Consider the following 21014-nt stretch of genomic DNA (forward strand, 5'->3'; position numbering starts at 1 on the left):
GGTCTGCTCCGCTCCGGGTAAAAAGTTTCAATAAGTATTATATGTATACAAATGTTAAAAAAAGTAGTTTTAAAATAATCGTCATTTTCATTATTAATTCTATTAAATAAAATTCCGGCAGCAAATCGTCTCTCATTATTTGCCTCTTCTGTCAAAAAAGTGAGGTTATTTATCACTCGGTAGTGTTGCCATATTTCAAATAATTCCAGTGTTGCAAAGTGTCAAAATATACTATTGGATTTTAGGTCGAAAAATTAATTATAAAAAAAAACATCCGGAGCAGTAGAGCACTAAATTTTGTCGGTGCTACAGCTCCGCTTCTGCTCCAGTGAACCGTGCTCCTGCTCCGAACTCAGCTCCAACGTTCTGGTAAATACTATAATTTCAATTGACTGTTCCGAACTTTAAAAAAAAACATGATTCACGTTTGTTATTGAGAGTGGGGTACGTCGAAAAGATATGTTCGTCAAGTGTTACTAACCGATTGGTGGCGATTTTAAATAAGTGGCGCCCGACGCGCTACAGGTTTGAAAGCAATCTTGCAAAAATCTTTTCTTAGCGATACTATATTATGAATGTTATAATACAACAGCAAAAGTTACTTTGCCAGGATTTTATTTACGCATGAGGTACTTTCTGTTTCATGGAAAACCGATACTAGTGTTTGCATGTTGTAAGTTTGGGAAACGCTAGCATATCTTTATGACCTCTACGTGACCTCTTTATTGGCTATACAGACTAAATATGTTTTATCAACGCAAAATATTTTCGTTTTAATAACATTTTAATCAAAGATTAAGGTCAACGTATGTGCGAAACGTCACGTGGTCTATACTCGCGAAATGGTCCTACATGACTTAGGTAAATAAATAATGTAAGTAAGTACTATATTGTAGAGTTAGACATAAGTTAGACAGGTTTTACTTTCAAAACGTTTATTCTCACCATTTGGATGTAATATATAATACATATATGTTGGGGTCAACAGCCACAGCCGCTGCGATAGTCAGTGGATTACCTAATTATCCCATATCTCTTCATCTACGGTCAGCACGTTCTTCAAGTGTTACATTCGTCGGTGAGGGTCAACAACCCCAAGCCTCGTCAGCGAAACACTGCGAGGTTGCAGCAATGAGCTAATCTATTCTTCAATTGTGACATCATCATCATCCTGAATGTATCCACTGCTGGATGAAGGCCTCTCCAAGCTGATTCCACTTCTCTTGGTCCTGTGCGTTGCGTTGCCACGTACTTCCGCATAACTTTATCATGTCATCGATCCAGCGGCCTCTAGGTCTACCTTGCGGACGTTTTGTACCTCTTGGATTCCACTGGATAACTAAATTTGTCCAACAATTGTCCTTTATTCGAGCTATGTATCCAGCCCATTTCTATTTGAGGTTTTTAGAAAACTCTATTACATCGCAAACCCTTGTCTGTTCCTTTATCCACTCATTCCTCTTTTTGTCCTTTCGCGTTATGTCCAGAATGTCCCTTTACATAGCATGTTGTGCTACTCTAAGTTTCTGGATCTCTCTTTTACTTAGGATCCATGTTTCACACGAATATTATGTGATTACGGGAAGCACACACGGGTTGAACACTTTGCGCTTTAGGCACGGTGCGAGGACATACATCAATAATAACACCTCGAATCACGATTGCTAGAAAATCACTCTCTATCATAGTGCCTCGGTCTGAGCATCACTCACCGCCTATTACTTCACACTGTTTAATTATTGTACCTGTCATTATACTTATTGAACCATTCAATAAACGCTCGAGCTCAATCCACTCAACAGTCTTTCGTCTTTTAATCTCTACACCGTCACTCCAAAGTGGTGACCCCGACGTGATGTTCCTAAATATATATTATCATAACTCTCCGAATTTATGAACGCAGGAGTAAGGTAGAAAAAAATATATTTAAAATACTTAAACCCTGACGGCTAAAATTATTAAACATGGAAAATGCCGACTGATTCTCTGAATGCTGGTTGTCCGAAGGATTCAAAAATTTTACTTTTCTGAACTTATGAATGAACTGAATTATGTAATTACAATAATTAAACTAAAGAACTAATAATAACAGACGAACAATACGTTGCACGGAATGTAGGCTACTGAACGTAAAAAGACAATAATCGGCTCGCGTAAGTAATCGGGGCAGGGCGCGGGCCGCGGGCGGGCCGCGCGTGTATAGTTATTCTATGTCTATTTTTCGTAACGCTCTTGCGTCGGAGATCATGAGTAAAACATGTCCCATGTTAAAAATAAATCGGACTGTTTGTTCTGTTGTGTGTCACTTAAGTCTGTGGAAATCTTCCCGTTGGGTGTTACGTACCGCATAATTTGACAATCCCGCATTTTGTGTCGCCGCGAGCACATTCTGTATAACCGATCAAGTGACACTTTACACTTTGGCGTCATTTTTCATCGCGGAGTTTTTTTTAACTGACATTTATGTCACGCGATATGATAAATTGATCGTTTTTTATAAGAGTTTATTGACAGGAAATTTCAATGCAGTGGATGAATTATTAAGTTTTGTATTGAGTGACGATAAGCCCGATTATTTTTAAAGAGCACGCCGCTGTGCTGGAATTGAAGGCTTTGTATGAAAATTTGAAGAAGGCTGTAAAAGATAACATAAATAATTGATACTTTTGCGTATATTAGATCAAAAAAAGACGCAGTCTGCTGCGATATTAAATTTTACCGTCAGATATAAATACTTATGTCGCATAGCTAATGGTTTATAAATGACATTGAGTCCCGAATCTTCTTCTTCCATGGCGCTACATCCCGGGGTGGGATTTGGCCTCCTCCACAACCGCTCTCTACTCACTCCGGTCTCTCGCCACACTTCTCCAGTTACCGGGTCTTCCTATATGAAGCCAGTCTACTTCTACGGCGTCAGCCCATCTCCTTCTTGGACGGCCTCTGGGTCTCTTCCGTTGGCGTAGCCACTTCGTCATGATCCTTGGCGCTCAAACTTCAGGCATTCTCTCCACATGTCCCGCCCATCGTAGTCTTTGGGACTTACAGTATCTTATGATTGTTTGCTGTTCAATCAGCTCTTCCAATTCGTGGTTCATTTTAATTCTGTAGTTCCCATTAGTCCCGAATAGGATTTACTGCATATTACAATCGAACTTGGTTATTACGCTCACGGAAATAGCGAGATCTCGTATGTAATGAGGAAACATTCGTTGACATTTTAGTTAATGATTTTCTCCATACATTTATTCACTTTTATAACGAGCTACTTCTCGGGTATACCTACCTACCGAACAGAACTGTTAATGTGTCGATCGTTTTAAATTTAAAACATTTCGACCATAAGCATTAAAATCTGACCGGGAAGTTAACTAGACCGATGCCGCCGGTATCGGATTACGTTTATGATATTAGTTAAGAGTCTAAAAAGCTAATTGGTGTTTTCGCCGACAACATTGAAAAAGTATCCACGCATATGATTGAAATTGCGTGTAAAAAATCCAAGCTTTGTGAAGTCAGTAGGTCCCTACCAGCGCCGGCTACTTCTTATGTAGTTTATGAATGCCATGTTCGTTTCGGTGATTTTTACGATGGTTTTCAGATTTTTTATGTTCTATTCTTAAATAGAACGTAGCGCGAAAAATGTGATTATAACGATATAACGAGTAACGAGGAAATTCAGTCGTTCCATCTTCCTCGTGGTAACCAAGTTCGACTGTATATGCATTGATTTTGGATTTGAGTTAAATTAAATGGGACATATGCACATATTTGATGCCAAAGATTGACAAACGGTAACGTCTCGACTTATAACGTCATGGGTATTATTCCCAGGTCTGACAAAATTCACATGTTGGTTTTCAATAATGATTTCAATTATGAACCTAATAGGTTGAGCAAAAGGCCCAAAAATTCATTTCTCGTGATACAGACATCACTTAATACAACCTCGACTCTGTGGAGGCCCATGTGATCGATCTTAGGATCGAACATAGTGTAGTAATGTTTTCGTAAATGGAGGCCACGATGGCCGCGCAGCTTAGGTGTTGGCCTACAGCAATGATACTCAACCTTTTTTTTCTTCGGGCCAAATACATATATTTGTAAAGTAACGTGGGCCGCATCACTACTGGTGTGACGAAAAATCAATTTTACAAAACATTTTTGAGATTTTAAAAATTATGCGTGTTTTTTTAAATTAATCGTGTGCAATAGCAACAGTCTTATACCAGATCTGATGTGGACCATAATGACAATCCTCTTCGGGTGTCACTATCTGTGCGTCAAAGTCGAAACGAATCTCAAGATATACGAAATTCCTGATAATAAATGTGTTTCGGGCCGCACATAAAAGCTTAAAGGGCCGCAGGTTGAGTATCGCTGGCCTACAGCGTCGTGGGTCCCAGCTTCCAATCCTGCGTATGGCAAGTACACATATTGTTTTTCAATTTATGTATGAGTCAGAGTATGGACCTAATAGGTTGAGCAAGTGGCTGCCATCCATTTCTCAAAAAAAAAAAACAAAATCTGTTAAGTCTATAGATACCTCAGTTGAGGCATGGTCTAAAAAGATCGTGGCTAGGCGATGCGCGGATTGCGGGTGCAAATGACGCATGCCGACCGAAATATAATTTGTCATATAAATCCAAATGCGTCCATTTTATGTTCTGTTTATTGTTCTATTAGTAACAATAATAATATATTCATTGACATGTTTTCTTTTTAAAGTAAATGGTAACGTTTTTAGTCATATTTACACGATTTAAGAATTAATACCCCCGTCGCCATCCCGAAACAAATTGACGTATTGATACCTCGACGTTCGCTCTCAGGCTAAAAGCGAGTCCAAAATTTTGTCGCGCCTATAGTTGAAAATTATTTGCCGTTTCACTGAAGTATCGCTTTAATACAAACCTTCACTCAGTGGAGGCCCATATTATGATCTTATTAGGATCGGACATGGTTGGAAAAAAATGTGTAAAATAAATAAATTTGGAATTATACATATTTTGTACATTTATACATGTTTTTAGTCGTTCTTCACACTTTTTCTTAATTTTTACTAGTGCCCAGGTAGTTAGTATTCGGCGAGTTATCTTAAGTAGAGGTATACTATCTATTTACTGGTAATTACTAAATGTTGAGTATGATTATTATTGGAAATAAACGTTAACTTTGTAAAAATATCGTTAATGTTTACAAATAATATAACATAAGATCCATAGTATTAACGCTCCCGTCTGGCGCTCGTGTGATAGAAAAACAATTTAGCAAAGTAAACATCAATGCCGCTCTCGGGGGCGCTCGAGGGGCGGTTTAAAATTTTCCTCCCCGGCCGGAGATAATTTATGAAAAACCACGACGCCCGACGCCTTAAAAGTTACTTCGCCAACAAGATGTGCGGAAGTTTCAGCGCCGCTTACATGGGACGGGGCCTTGCGACGCGTCAACGTTCAGCCTCTATAGTCCGTACCTACCCTTAGCTCGTCGTATGTTTTATGAAAGTTGTCACAGCAACTTTAAAGTTAACGCGAATTTACGTCATCGAGGCTTAAACGTATAAATTAGAAGTGTAAATATTTTAAATTCTAATTGATTTAAGTTTTGTACTATTTCATTTGAGTCGTTTTTTTTTGGGTCTAGGACGATTTGGCACCAGACAACTGGACGCCACGGAATTCGAAAATAAATAGACGTTGGGTACTTATAGGTACTTTAAAAAAAATATTCAATATTATTATTTATACTTCAATGATTATATTATGATTTAATGGTTGGTAAGAATGTAAATATGCAGACGTAAACAATGATTTAATCATGCATATGTTTAAGTTCCAACGAAAAAAGAGTTTTTTATTTAATATAAAGCCTTATGCATGGTAAATCTCAACCCGCGATAAAGAATACATTATGTTAAGAGTAAAATGAATTCAAACTACTAAGTAGTAGATAGAAACTGATTAAAATACCTCGTCTACACGTGTCTACGACAGTGCGGCGTCCAATTGTCCGGAGGCCAGTCGTCCCATTCCCGTTTTTTTGCTATCCGGGTTTCGGCTTTCGGCATCTTCAGGCGCTGTGTATACCTACTCACCAAAAGGCAAACACACACTGACAACGAACACTATTAACTCTAACTTATATAATAAATCAACACAATAAAGTAGGTAAGAACCTATCACCTACCTATTAAGTCGAGGATCCAATAAAAATATATATTATAAACAAATTATAAATAGTTGAAGTGTTTGTAAAAAACTATAAATAATAAGATAGATAAGCGTATTAATTCGACAAATCTAAATCTATTCAATATAAATACTACACTCAAGAGGTGTAAAATCGTCCATTTTGGGAACAATGGAAATTAATGGAGTTAACTAATGAGATATATTTATGATATCAGTCTTTAAAAGTTATAAGTTCAACAATTAATATTCAATAATATTCTTTTCTACATACTTTACCTACTTTTTAATTTAAAATTTTTTATAATATTATTTTTAACTAAGTTTAAAAAATCCACAAATAAACCCACTATATATTCATATACATACATACGTATAAATATTGTATATCAATAAGTACCATTGACCATTTATAGTCTCGCATGTAAACCATTATAATATAGGATATAGCAATGGGCTCAAAAGGAACAGTACAAAACTTAAATCTATTAGAAATTAAATTCAAATTCAATCATGTACCTTCAGTAGATAGTATTAATATTGTAAATATTTTAATATTCGTAGTGCGGCCGCAGATAATAAGACATAGTAAATATCTAATAAACTCAAAATTTTGATTATGGGTCATTCATAAATAACGTCACAAGATATCCGCCATTTTTGACACCCCTCTTCTATCGTTATACTTTTTCATAAAATCTTTTACTTCCCAGTTTAAATGACGTCATATTTTTTAACTATCTAATTTAGTATAACGTTAGAAGAGCAAAGAGTTAAGGTGATGTCTCTAGGTAAAGTTGTTATCGAAAAATAGCTAGAAAAGTTTATTAATCGGTAAATATATATTCAAAAGTAATGAGAAAAATAAAATGGAGTGGAGTTCTATATACCAAAAATACGTGTCAAATTCGGTACATTTATATCGGGTGGCAAGAATGAATGACGTTAGTTTTATTATCAAAATTACGATAAAAATATACGTAAATCTATTACCTAGGGAAACGCTAAACGGAAATTGGAATTTATTATATCCTCCACAGGACCACGGAGCAGTGGAGCAATAGGGTTTTACCCGGAGCCGCAAAAATTTGTAGTGCTTCACTGCTCCGGATGTTTTTTTTTATTATATAATGTCTAACCAAAGGAAAGCTTTGTCAGTTGATGACATTGTTGACAGTCATTTAACACCAGCAGACTTGTCTGCTGAAGAACTGTCTGATGAAGAAGAGGTTGATATTCTAACAAAAGAAGAAGCAACGAGGTTCACCGAGGGTTTAAAAACCTACTTTACAAACTTTGCTGATATCCAAGATATACAATTTTCGTTATTCTAAAATCAAATGAAAATATTATATTTGACACTTTGCAACACTGGAATTATTTGAAATACGGAAACATTACCGAGTGATAAATAACCTCACTTTTTGACAGAAGAGGCAAATAATGAAAGACGATTTGCTGTCGTGTTTTGTTGAATATACTTAATAAATACCTACTGTAAATTACGATTATTTTAAAACAGCTTATTTTTTTAATTTTTTGTATACATATAATACCTATTAAAACTTTTTACCCAGAGCGAAGCAAACCCTAGAGAGATGACCGTATACTACACGGCCTTGCTGACTATAAATCTTTCCTTACGTCATTATAATATGCATAATTTGATATCTCTCTGGATGCCGTATGATGTGACCAAAGTAAGCCAACTTTCTTGTTTTTACTTCTATGATTATTTATTTGGTCTCTTGATTATCGACATTTTTTGTAACTAAGAGTCTGCAGCCCGATTTCCTAACTATCGTCTGGTGCCACACGAGACGATAGTTAGGAAATCGGGCCCCTGATCGTTGTTTTTGTGGGTGTCCACCACTACATACGACAGGACTGAAAAGACATATCATCTAACCCAGTCTTTCTCAAAGTGGGCGATAACGCCCCTTTGTGGGCGCTGGAGGCTTTCAGGGGGGGCAGTAGAAGGCTCAAAGAAAATTAGGGGGCGTTAAGGAAATCTAAAGAGGCGATGGCAGACAATTTCTATCTATAAAAATTCTAGATTAGAAGAACTTATAGAACTGACAACAAACGTTGTTCAACGGTTTCTATCGGTTCATCGTCGTATTTGGGTGAACATGGATTTAGTGCTGTAGCAACGTTGCTAACTAAAAAGAGAAATCTATTGCCTGCTCGTCGAAATGCATCAAATTCATCCTTCACATAAGATAATATTTAAATTCAAAGCCTTATTTTAATCATAATAAAAATACTTTAAATAATATGTATAATAAGTATGGGTTTTATTTCCTCTCATTGAAACATTCTTTGATCTCAGAAATAGTATATGGGTCATACACTATCTACCCTTCTATCCTATCCATATAATAATCTATGTTTAAAAATTATAATTGCAATAACTGTTTTTAAGATACGCAACAGATGATAATGTAAAAAGGTGAGTTAAAAAATATGGGGGGCACTAGATTTTCTTTAAATCTCAAAGTGGGTGGTGGTCGAAATAAGTTTGAGAACCTGTGATCTAACCTAACTATTCTCATCCCCAAGTTCATGTCGTGGCTATATACTATTTTCTACTCGTATATTATTATGCCGGTAACCATAATAAATAACAGTGGCGAAGGGTGACTTTTGGAAAGAGGTAGGCTGTGGAGATATGATAAAAAGAGCACACTTGTCAGTATACTTACGAGAATAGTACGATATTTACTACTAATGAATAGGCACACACTAATAAATGATAACGACACACTAATTCAATGAAACTTCAAAAACTCATTGACGACATAAAAATGAGCGATGTGTTTAAATTACGTATTTTTCAAAACATGTATACCCATCAAAAATCATTAGATAAAATTTATTTTTATTTTTAAAAACAATCTATACTTACTTATTTATTAATATTCGATTAAACGCCGTTGAAATTATTTTTTTAATTATCTAATTATTAATGATTTTGGACAAAGTGCGCAGTCGTGACAACAATATTATGCGCGAATGTTTTAGGCTCTGCGAAAGGAGCTTGCCTCATTTCGTACAAATCAGCAGACTTGCTGAGGTTACGAGACGTAAAGTCCATACAAAAAAAATTCAGAATTATTCCAAACATAATCGGAAATTTATTTACGTCGAGAAGTCGCGGCATTTATTATTTAATTTACGGCGCGGCGCGCTGTGGTTTTTTTTAATACCTTTGCAGTTGTTTTGTAAACTGTGTAATACTGTAATACATTCCTACATATGCGATCTCGTTGGCAAAATAAATTATTTTTATATAACATAAAATAATGAAGTGATTAAGTATATAAATATGTCAATATGCAATTAAAAAATATTTTTCTTAAGAAGGTAGGCTTTAAATAATCGCCTAGTATGGAGTCTTCGCCACTGATAAATAATTGATTTTATTCTCAAATCTACTGCAGCGGGTCTATTCTATACAAAAGGCGACTATCGACCGCTAACGTGCTAACGTGATAATGTGTTAGTATTTGTTACATACATTTTATATTGACATATTATAATTGTAATTGTATTGTAATCAGTTAATCAGTCGAAACTGTCTCTCTCTCGCTCTATCTCTATCGCTCATGCTCTAAATTTTAGCACAGGCAGGGGGCATGCCGTTAAAATATATCATTTATTGCAACAATTAATACCGGCTAATTATAATTGTTACAATACGTGTTAATAATTTGATACAAACATACCCTAGTTAGCGGTTTTAGCGGACGAAAGCAGCCTTTTGTGTAGAATAGACCCGCAGGTTTTAATATTAAATTTCTTTCATGCCGTTAATTCCTCTGAGATTATAATATTATTGTGATTTTTCAACGTTATATAATAGGCTTAGGTGTCAAAGTAATTTTTACTCTCGGAGGAACGTCTGTAAATATAATATCACGCTGTCGTCATAAATCTCATATTAAAATGTTGTCGCTGTAGTGTTTTTAATATGAGAGGAGAAAATTGCATTCCGGCTGAGATTCACGACCCGTTGCGTCTACTTTATGAGGATAAAATAACAGGACACCCATTTTAAGAACTGGAAGCGCAGAAATCATTATATTATATCTGATATTATTATTACCAGTTAAAAAATCTCTTAGAATGATGACAGATGCCCCGTGATTAGTTCATAATTAGAGTTGGGTTTCGGGAATTTCCCGACGGGAATTCTCGAGAATTTTTCGAGATTTTCCATCCCAAATCTCGAGAATTAAAATTTTTAACGAGAATCTTTTCTCGGGATTCGGGATTTCTTTATTATCAATTATTAATTGAAAAAAAAGCATTATCTATATAAAAAAAGTGGACAGAAAACACAAAACGTTCAAGTACCTACTGATCGGGGCATTTAACACAATTAAGCCAACGTCGACTCAAAATGAGCACAATTTTTGCAAAATCAGGGAATGTTGTGTCTCAGACGCAGCGATTGACAGTCTGTGTTTTTTGAAATTCTATTTTGATAAGTAATGTTTTAACTATTTTGTTTGTCTTCTTACATGCATAAAAAAATCATATTTTTGGAATTTGTCTGTTTTTACACTGATTTTAGGATTTTTACAGGTTTTTTTTTTTTAAAATTTCCTGATTTCTCGAGAATTCTTGAGAATTATTTTCTGAAAATCCCGAATCTCGAGATTGAGATTTTCTCGGGAAATACCCAACTCTATTCATAATACTACTCTTCACAGAGACTGTACCGTTGAAACCATCCACAACCACGCCTTTAAACTGTCGAAAAAACTATAAATTTTTACGTATGCAGTTCGCTGTATCACACATATCGGGGGTTAATCGTAGTTGCTGATGTAGCCCCGATGGTATTATTATCCGTTTTGGAAGGTTGCGTTGAGAGTGCGTTATATGGTACTTCGGGTAGTGCGGAATGAAACACAGTGGTTGCATTTATTGGTTTTGTATTGTAGATAATAATTTGGATACACACGGCAATATACAGAACTGTCACATTAGATTTTATGTTGAGTTAATATTATATTTACATTGTAATTTTGTATTTGATTTTTAATGTTGAACGTTATGCGGAGTTGCGCGCAAAATTTGACTGTACCGATGAAGAGCCGGAATGCAACTAATTTATTCTCTGTCATTTTCTGTTTTTATTCTTATCTATGCTATATAAATGAGCAATTCAGTGGCGAAGGGTGGAGGTAAGCTGTTAATATCCGCCATAAATATTGCACACGAAACTTTGTCGGGCATACGTATTTGTTTTCATTGAAATAATACAACAATTTACAAATGGTGTAGGTTAGTTTTTAAAATTCAATTAAACCTTGCGAAAACCAAGCCATATTAGACAATGGTCAAAAAATCCTCGTCTATCTATAAAATATCTAAAATTATGCAATTAAATGATACGTAACTTTGGATATTTTATAGACAGAATAATATTTTTTATCTATTATAGTTTGGTTTAGACAGGGCTTAATGAATTTAAAAAATGAACCAACAATATGTGTAATATGTATTCTTAATTCAACGAAAACGAATAGGTATGAATGAAAAAGTGTGCACAATTTTGTCTTATCACCCAAAATATACCAATACTATTATGGTTTGGTTTAGGCAGGGCTTAATTGATTTTTAAAAACTAACCTACACCATCTGTAAATTGTAGTCTTAGTTCACTAAATATAATTACCAAATTACGTATGACTAAGAAAGTTTGATGTGCACTATTTTTGTGAGGATCTTAACAGCCTACCTTCACCCTTCGCCACTGAATTGAGCATAGACAATAATGCGTCAGTTGTAGGGTTGAGTAAACCTCTATACACTTCACCGTGAAATATTATATCGGAAATATATGGTTGTATATTAAATACCGTCCAACATCTTTGGGTCGTATAGTACTGAGGTACAATCCATGTCTAAATAAAACATGGTTCTTGTCGGTTTACAGGAAGCCAGCGGCAAACAAATTTTGAAAATAGCCGATACACTGAGCTATTTGTTATGTTAGGTTATGTTTTCATTCTTGAATTCATGAATTTTGCCAAAATCAACTATAAAAATTGGCGCGGCTTCCACCTGAGTTCCTGTAAACCGACTTGCATCTAAAACACTTACAAAATACTTGATAAAAATTACCGAAATGAAAGAGAAAGACAGTAGAAAATAGGTATGCAATTAAATTAGAAATACAGAACAACGTGTGTTTTTTTCATCTCGGTGCTATAGAACAAACTGTTTAGTATACGGTCATCTCTTTCAGATGAGAAAGCTTACGGCAAACTGTGCTACGGTGAAATGTTTTACGTACAATTTACATGTAACCGATTTTGGCAATTCTAATATTGATAATCCAATCATCGATAGGAAAGATAGTGTATTGTATTCAACTACCTTTCTTCCATAGTTCTTAATTTTCTCATTTTAAAACCAGCCTAGTTCTTCCATTCAGATCCACGCCCAAGGGCCATGACTCATGAGCTGTTCGTCAATAGGTTTTCAATCACGAATCTAAAATATGACAAGGATTAAATGCCTTTTAGATTTAGTGCATAAAACAACACATATGTAGAATATAAATACCAGTCAAGGCTAATCGAATTCTGTACGATGTTGCTAGCTGTCCTTGATAACCACATCCTCTGGGAATGTCCTAAAATGTGTACAGAAATGGAAAAGCTACTTAAGTTGGCCCAACTAGCTGATGGGCCCATGGAACCTCCCGGTATAGGTATATTCTTTAAACTCAATCATAATATTATATTCATAGTAGAAATGTGATGTTCATGTAAGACTGATTAACACTGCACAAGTCAAGAGCTGCTCCATCTTCTACGCGAATGCGTCACAACTGACTCTTTCTTAAAAGCTACGTTTCCATAGTCAGAGTCAGTGCCTGCCTGCGAAATAGATTCGCGCGATTTTATGCGATTGCAAATGTAATTTCGTCGACGACAAATTAAGTCGACGACCAGATTGTTTCTTCGAGAATAGGGAGACGTTATGATTAATGCTGATTTAGCCGGGTCTCACATCTAAACTCGTCCGACTGCAACACGTCGAATATGTCGATGTGATTTTGTTGGCATTCACAAAACACAATATGTAACTAAATCTACCGCCACATATCGCATGACTGCAACCATTTAGTTTGAAAAAAATCAACTGGAGTCACATGCAACTGTTTTCACTCGACATGCAGGGCAGGTATAATCCTGAAATGTCGCACTTCTTCATTCTTTTTGGCTTGTCGTATGGCGTCATTGTTTTCGCATGGGCTTGCCTATACGCACATAAGAAAGTTGTATGTTGCGCTCAGTTTTGGTTTATGACTATTATCCCAGTCGAGACGATTTTCAATGTGCGAATGGTCTTAAAACATGACTCAAACTCGTGTGTTAAAATGACACAATATTTGCAGGTATCCAAATTCAAATGAGCTAACCAGTCAGAACGGATCATTATCTCTAATTGAACGAAAGACTCCGAGTCACTATTGATTGATGTGATGTCTTCCTGATAACTGTTTAAGAAATCGGGGGCATCAGTAGTAAAGTTGTCTGGATGCCCTAATTTATTATTTGATTTTTGAAAGTCAGATCAATACCCCTGAGATTTCACTGTTTTGGTGTAAAGTTTCCGGTAGGAGTGAGTTATATTTAATTAACTTTGTTACCATGGTAACGAAAATTCGTGTCTCACTTCTCTACTGTACTATTTATTTTCACACCGATTCACACATTCAAAAATCGTCCAGGGCTGTATGTAGGTAGACTAGGCACCCGAATATAATAAAAGTCTAGATGTCTGCCGGCGGAAATTAATGTTCTGCCAATCCCTTTCGCTGTTTGCTTTTTAAATTGCGATTAGAGAGAGGCGAACAAAAAAGAATGGAAAATGGTTTTTTTTTTTACAACTTTCCGGCGTCGCGAACCCTTCCCTTCCCACGCGTTGCGGAAGCCCACATGCAAAGACACTTCGGGAACTTTTATTGGCGCAAAGCCATGAAGGATTCCGGGCTGCGGTCACGTTTTCGCACTTTACAATCCGGGCCCTGGGTCGAACGCATCAAACTAATAACCTATTCCGCGGAGATAAAATAAAACTTGGCGAATTTGTTTTTTTCCCGCGCAAGTTTTTTTTCTGTTATAATATAGAGCTGTTAACTTTGACCATTATGGGTTGCGTGGTCGTAAAACAATTGGGCATACTAGAACTTTTTATATTACACCGTTTATAACCTTTCGCGTGGCCTCGTGTGAGTAACACTGTGTGGTCTATAAGTGATAATAATACTTAACTCCTCTAAAGATGCTGTAGAAAACCTTATATATATATAGCATCATCATCAGCCGTAATATATATCTTCTTCTTATTGTGCCATCCCCTAGCGGTGGTCGGCCACCATCAAGGCGATCTTATCTTTGTCGTCTGCTACCCGGAATAGTTCAGTGGAGCTGCACTCGTACCAATCACTGAGGTTCTTAAGCCACGAAATGCGGCGCCGTCCCCATTGATCTTTCCTTGAATGACAAGTTGAGGAATGCTGTATTTTTGTCCTCTCATAATGTGGCCGAGGTACTGTAGTTTCCTGGTTTTGATACTACCTAGAACTTCACGGTCCTTCCCCATTCGATTGAGAACTTCAATATTTGTCACCCGATCAGTCCAAGGAATTTTGAGGATGCGTCTATACAGCCACATCTCGAAAGTTTCAAGTCAGTTTTTGGATAACAGGTAATATTTATAATATTTGAATATATCCTCAAAATAATAATAATATATACTAATGATTTGATATGGCCTGATGTTAGTTCGATAGTTGCAGAGATTTTATTATGTACTTCATATTTTATACTCATTTAATTAGATTAACACATCCTTTTAAAATTTTGGTGCACTTACTTTAATTATCTTATGAGTGGTTTTAACTGTTCTCTCGAGGCCTCTTTTTAAATCTTCGGACGAATCGACTGTGTGACAGTGGCAAAGGGTGAATTTTGGAAAGAGGTAGGCTGTGGAGATCAGAGAAAAAGAACACACTTATACGATATTACTACTGATGAATGATAACGACTCACTAATACGATTAAATTTGAAAAACTCACTGACGAAATAAAATTGGCGATGAATTAAAATTACGTAGTTTTCAAAACATTTAGGTGTAAGTACCCATACAAAAATCAATAGATAAAATGTATTTTTATTTTTAAAAACAGTCTATATTTATTAATATGCGATTAAACGTCATAGAAACTATTTTTTTTAAATTATCTAATTATTAATTATTTTGGACAAAGTGCAGTCATGGCAACAATATTATGCGCGAAGGTTTTAGGCTTTGCGATAAGAGCCTACCATATTTCATACAATTCGATAGACTGACTGAGGTTGCGTGACGTAAAGTTCATACGAAAAAATATCACAATTCCTTGACAAATAATCCAACATTTATTTACGTCAAGACAGATGGCGCGCTGTGGTATATATTTTTAAAACCTTTACAGATTATTTTATAATCTGTGTAATACATTTCTACATAATATACGACATATTAATATGTCGTTGGCAAACAAAATTATTTTTATAGAATATTAATTAATCAAGTGATTATATAAATATGTGAATATGCAATTACAAAATGTTTTACTTAATCGCTTAGTATGGAGTCTTCGCCGCTCTACTATGAATATTTCTGGGATATATCCAAATATTTAAACGCGAATCTACCGTGTACCTATAACATTTAAATTTAAATCAGGTAGCAGTCGTATTTACCACGGCAAGAATAGGGGCTTTTCCGGCATTTATTGCGATTTGAGTAAACAGCAGAATGCTTTTGTAGTTACGTCGTTATGAATAACATCCCTTACCATAGCCCACTAACTGTGTACATTAGCTTTTAAAATTGCCTACTATATTCATAAAATTACCATTAAGTAGCAACATTGTGCATTTCTTGTTATTATTTTAATATGCAAACAGATTTTGTTTATTGGACCAAGTTGTTATTACTGTTATTAGAGTCTAACAAATTTTCAAGATGTTTTCTTAGTTAGTTCTTTTGTTTCACGTCGGAAGTTCAGATTCATAAATAATTAAAGGCAGGAGCGCCGTATAATATTGCCGTTAGTTAGGGTTGCCATAACGTCCGGATTGTCCGGACTTGGCAACCCTGTCCGGATTAGCTTATCTAGACTTTTAAAGATTAATCGTTTTTTTTTCATTATTGAGCTGCTCAGGCGTAAACCGTGTTAAGTGATATAAAATAAGTCTTGAGATATTGACATTTGAAGGGACAAGATTACTTAACATTATTTATTTGAAATACGTTGAAAATCTTACTATGTTAATATCTTATTATTATTTATTATTCCATGTCCGATCCTAATAGGATCATATGGGCCTCCAAAGAGTGGAGGTTTGTATTTACAGATTTTATTTTTACGGCGTAAAACCCACTTAACGCGCAAAATTTCACAAGTGGCGCGTAAATCATCGAAAATACAACGTAATCAAATACGCCAGCGCACACTGGATTTGGCGACGCATTATGCCCGCCTGCTCCATGAGTCATCGTTTTTTGGCTTCTCGGCGATACGAATGAACGAAAATACAACGTAGTCCATTCATTGAACACGGCGAGCAAAATCACGCTCTGGAAGCGTCGTCGATCGACGGGCGAGAAGCCATTATTTAATAACAGAGAACTCATTGTTTAATTTTATTGCGTGTCCGATATTTTGCTGGTAGAATAATGTCATCGTGAATATTAATTACAAGCCCCGAAATAATATAATATTTTTATTGCTTTGTTATGAGAGACGTTGATAATAATAATTATTTTGTGCTTCTTTGGCCCCTTATTACATAGGTGAAGGGTAATGCGAGGGTGGGAGGGGGCCTACTCAGTAGTGAGCGCATCGAGCGCTTTTTTTGGTGGGCTTTATGCCTACGAGAAATGGATGTCAGCCACTTGCTCAACCTATTAGGTCCATACTCTGACTCATACACAAATTGAAAAACAGTATGTGTACTTGTAATCTTAAGAGCATACATAAGTGAAACGGCAAATAATTTTCAACAATAGGTGAACGAAATTTCGCATTCTTCACCAATCGCCGAGCGGCATTCGAGGTGAGAGCACGTCGATTTTTTTTTTGTGATGGCGTCGTAACAATATATTCTTATATCGTGGAAAGATGACTAAAAAACGTTATGAATGTACTCGAAAAAGAAAACGTGACAATGAATATATTATTATTATTACTAATATAACAATAAACATAACACTGAATGGACGCATGTTGAATTATTATGGCAAATTATGTTCTGTTCGGCACGCGTCATTAGCACAATCCGCGCGTCGCATAGTTACGATATTTTTAGACCATGCTTCAGCTGAGGTATAGCATTAATGATAATAATTTCGAGATCCACGACTTCATAAGCTTATTTTAAAAATGCGTTTTTAAATGCATAGACTTTTATATTATCAACCATTATATTATTATGTCAACAATAATATAACAGAAAAAATACTTTTAATAAAAAATAACTAAGTACATTAAAAATAAACTGAGTTTGAATGAAGTTTCATTTATAGTTTATACCCATGTGTAAGTTGCCGATTCATTTTATTTTTTCACATAAATTATTAAAATTGAGAAAGATTGGAAAAAACAATACTTTGCACTTTTAACAAAGTAATTCCACCATGATCTCGTACGTTTTACGGCAGTTTCATATTTGGCTGACTAATTAGATTTATGAAGCTGAAAGGCCATAAGAACGCCATGCTTATTTGCTTTACTATTTTAAATCTCGTTAATCCGTTCATTAAGTCTTTACTATCAGAAACAGCAATCTCGTATTAATTCACATTATTATTTATATATATGTATATATTTAATATTATTTACTCCATTAAACTTATGTATTTCCAAGATTGAATGTAGATATACAATATTAACAATAAATGTCTTAAATATTTTAAATTATACTAGATTTATTTTTGACCGATTTTATCAATGTTATGTGTAAATATAAAATTTTTATACTTACAATGGAAAAAAATGCCAATCCCGGGACCAGTTGTCAAATTGTAATCCCGAAATCCCGGGATCAGAATTTTGGCTCGGGATTGGATTCCCTAGTTCCAATACAGCTGATTTCATTTAGAATGGACCCGGTTGGCGTATTTTAGTTTTTGATTCAATATTCTCTCTCAACGTTATCGGAAAATAACACACTTTTTAGAAATCATTGTCAATTGTCAAAATACGGTTTGAGCAGCTAATACCCAACATGCAACTGTCAAATTTTTACACATTGCATTGTTAGACAAACCCACAATGTACCCCAGTTTAAATTTATGTTAAATATTACCAGAGATATGAGGCGTTTAATGTTCGATCGATATATTTTGAGTGGTGATTAATCGACAAGTACTAAATTCTTGAAATTGTTTTTGGGTTGCTTTTTGTAATAATTTGTAATAAATAACACTGTTTACTTGAAATATGTCACACGTCTAATTCCGATTCTGAATGATTTACTGGATCGTCTTGTGCTCTACCTAATAGTTCTTTCCAAACCAAACCGCCCCGCACCACACCCGGTCATAATCGAGCGAATCACGAGGTGCCCATGGAAGAGAGGGGCACGGAGACTTAACATAAATAAATGCTTCTGAAACATGAACCCTAAGTAAAAGAGAGATCCAGAAACTTAGAGTAGCACAACGTGGTATGGAGAGATGCATGCTGGGCATAACGCGAAAGGACACAAAGAGGAATGAGTGGATTAGGAAGCAGACAAGGGTTTGCGATGTAATAGAGTTTATTAAAAGCCTTAAATAGAGATGGGCTGGACACATAGCTCGAAGAAGAGACAATCGTTGGACAAATCTAGTCATCCAGTGGTATCCAAGAAGTACATAACGTCCGCAAGGTAGACCTAGAGGCCGTTGGATCGATGAAATGATAAAGTTCTGCGTAAGTACGTGGCAACGCAATGTACAAGACCGAGAGAAGTAGAAGCAGCTTGAATAGGCCTTCATCCAGCAGTGGATAGATTCAGGCTGGTGATGATGATGATGAAATGCTTCTAATTAATTTACATATAGTATATGAAAACAAAGTTAAAATAAAACGGGCATAATAAACCGTGTGAAGAGATCTTCACGTCCGTAATAAGAGGCCGTTTTTTTGGCGCTATACAATTTAAGTCATTTATAAGTGAAATGATAATAATATGATGGAATATTGTGCCACACTTCCCAGTCGTTTGCAACACAGCGATTGAGAAGCTCTGGTTTAACTTACACCTTTTCCATAATTATCGTAAATAATAATATAAGACACTGTATAGTGTTAACTTTTAATTATTACTTTCAGCCATCTCTCAATTCCAAGATCGTTCATTAATTATTTTTATTATTCAACCCCCTATAGTAAATAAAAATCAAGATTAATAAGGGGTGGAAAATCCTTGAAGCTCTAATTACAATCCGCGGGATTAAGTATACTCAAGGGGTAGCTGCTTTTGGAAAAATCGATTAAGGAAGCGAGGTGTATTAAGCCAGGAAGGGGCGGTATTCTGAAATGACAGGTATGCCGTGAGAATTAATTTATATTTAATTAACTTGTATCTATCTTCACTAAACTGTGTTATACATAATTTGCAAGTATAATACTACATAATAAGAAAAAGTCTTGACTTAAGATTAATTATTGCAAACCAGACTGAGAGTTATACTGATAATTTTACCAATCACATGGACATTTTGTAATAAATATCGACTTTGTTTAGGAAAAAGGGCGTAACCCTCGATTTTTCTAAAAGTGTTTTTATTATAATATATTAACAATGTATACAACTAAATACACGTTCTGTAAAAAGGAAGTAAGCCACAAATGCCGATTTATTATCTAAATTCAGGTTTTAATTGAGCTTTAATTATGTTTTAATTTAAGGAAAAAAGCATTTATCCTCAATTTTATTGATTTTTCTGTAATAACTTCTTTAATTATTAGTAGATCGAAAAAATATTACATTAAATCATCAATAATCATGCACCCAATGTGTGTGCCTATTTTTTTTTTCAAATAACGTTTTTTGCTTCTCCTGTAAAATTTGATCTGTGTGGGTTACGCCCTTTTTCCCAAACACGGTCGATATACTTTTGAGGTGTTATTTAAAATTTTGTTAATACTTTCGGCTATCTTTTCAATTTATAAATTAACGTATTAACCCAGGTACTAGCTTTGAATCCTAGATAGGGTCCGGAGCTTTAGTTTTAACCCTTAAATGTAGGTACCTATATATGACTTTCTAGTCGATCACATAGTTTATAATTATGAATAAAAGTTAAATTATGTCTAACTGAAGTATTGTAGGTACTTGGATTTCTAAATTTTTAACCTTTTTAATGTATTTCGTTTCAAAATCGTCTCTTGATTATATTTTAGTTTAGGTATATGAATAAAAATAGTTGAATTATGTTTAACTATGATTGTATACTTAATTTTCTAATATTTTTTTACGGATTGCATTTTTAACTTCATGTTTCAAATATTTTTACATAATATATAAATATTCTCAGTTATATGTTAATTATTTTAACAATAAAATGTCCTCAAAATAATAAAAATTATGTGGTTTATTAGTCAAAAAACAGTTGGTTCTTTTCACCACTTGAACTAAAAGCAATATTATAGTCAGAAGTGAAAAGATCTAAGCCACAGAAAGTACTTAAACAATTAATTTATTACAAAACTGAATTAACACTATTCATTGATAGCTTATTATTGTACGAGGGTGGGT

Source organism: Rhyacophila brunnea, unplaced genomic scaffold, assembly GCF_057557595.1.
Source record: "Rhyacophila brunnea isolate RB1 unplaced genomic scaffold, BYU_Rbru_1.0 scaffold_10, whole genome shotgun sequence".
Classification (NCBI taxonomy): domain Eukaryota; kingdom Metazoa; phylum Arthropoda; class Insecta; order Trichoptera; family Rhyacophilidae; genus Rhyacophila; species Rhyacophila brunnea.